This window comes from Acipenser ruthenus, unplaced genomic scaffold, assembly GCF_902713425.1.
Source record: "Acipenser ruthenus unplaced genomic scaffold, fAciRut3.2 maternal haplotype, whole genome shotgun sequence".
Lineage (NCBI taxonomy): Eukaryota > Metazoa > Chordata > Actinopteri > Acipenseriformes > Acipenseridae > Acipenser > Acipenser ruthenus.
This window is the reverse complement of record NW_026707791.1, coordinates 145,001-146,517: the sequence shown is the minus strand read 5'-3', so window position 1 is coordinate 146,517 and position 1,517 is coordinate 145,001.

Below are 1,517 nucleotides of genomic sequence, written 5' to 3'. Positions count from 1 at the left end.
ACCAAAGGTCCCCATCCAACTTGACGGAGCTTGAGCAATTTTGCAAAGAAGAATGGGCAAAAATAGCAGTGTCCAGATGTGCAAAGCTGGTAGAGACTTATCCAAATAGACTCATGGCTGTAATTGCTGCCAAAGGTGCCTCTACCAAATATTGACTCAAGGGGGTGAATACTTATGCAATCAATTATTTTCTGTTTTGTATTTGTAATTAATCTGTGGAGAAGATCTTCCCTGTTTTTCAACATTTACTTTTCAAAACGAACATTTGTCATTCAAAAGTCCAACAGCATAATGCAAGGAGAATGGCTAATTCATTAGGAACAGTCATGTTGAAGACAGTACCAGTTTCAAATGATTAAAAACTGGGAAACTGTTTGAGAAAAGAAATATATAAAATAGTTTATTTAAAAATATTTAATATATACACATTTTTTTAAGAAATACTGTTCCAATGGTCATTTCAAATGTGCTGCGAGTTTAAAATCGTCTGGAAATTAAACACTGATGCCTTTTTTAATTGTATTGTTTTTGAAAAAAGTTGAAAGGCTGGGAGAATCTTCTGTGGAGAAGATCTTCCCTCCCTTTCAACATTAATTCTCAAACTGAATGCAGTAGGGATTCAAGGAAATGCATGCACATGGATTAGGGAGTGGTTAACATGTAGAAAACAGAAAGTACTAAATAGAGGAGAAACCTCAAAATGTAGTGAGGTAGCCAGGGGTGTACCACAGGGATCACTATTAGGTCCTCTGCTATTCCTAATCTACATTCATGATTTAGATTCTGGTATAGTAAGCAAGCTTGTTAAAGCTTGTAGCAGCAAAGGTCATTCAAAATGATCTAGACAGCATTCAAAACTTGGCAGACACATGGCAAATGACATTTTAATAGAGAAAAGTGTAACGTATTGCACACAGGCAATACAAATGGGCATTATAAATATCATATGGGAGATACTGAAATTGAAGAAGGGATCTATGAAAAAGACCTAGGAGTTTATGTTGACTCAGAAATGTCTTCATCGAGACAATGTGAGGAAGCAATAAAAAAGGCCAACAAGATGCTCGGATATATTGTGAGGTGTGTTGATTTTAAATCAAGGGAAGTAATGTTAAAACTTTACAATGCATTAGTAAGACCTCACCTAGAATATTGTGTTCAGTTCTGGTCACCTTGTTACAAAAAGGATATTGCTGCTCTAGAAAGAGTGCAAAGAAGATAGTTAATCTTCCCTCTGACATTCTCCATTGACAAATTGAGGGATGCGCACCAGGCCGCACACCCGCCGCTCCGGATTCGGGGATCTGAACCCGACTCTCTTTGGATCGGCCGGGGGGCGACGGAGGCAATCACCCCTCCCTTTCAGAACGGCATTCGCCTATCTCTTAGGACCGACTGACCCATGTTCAATCATTTTCTGTTTTGTATTTGTAATTAATTTAGAACAATTTGTAGATTTTATTTTTCACTTTGACATTATGGACTTTTTTGTGTTGATCAGTGGCAAAAACTCCTAA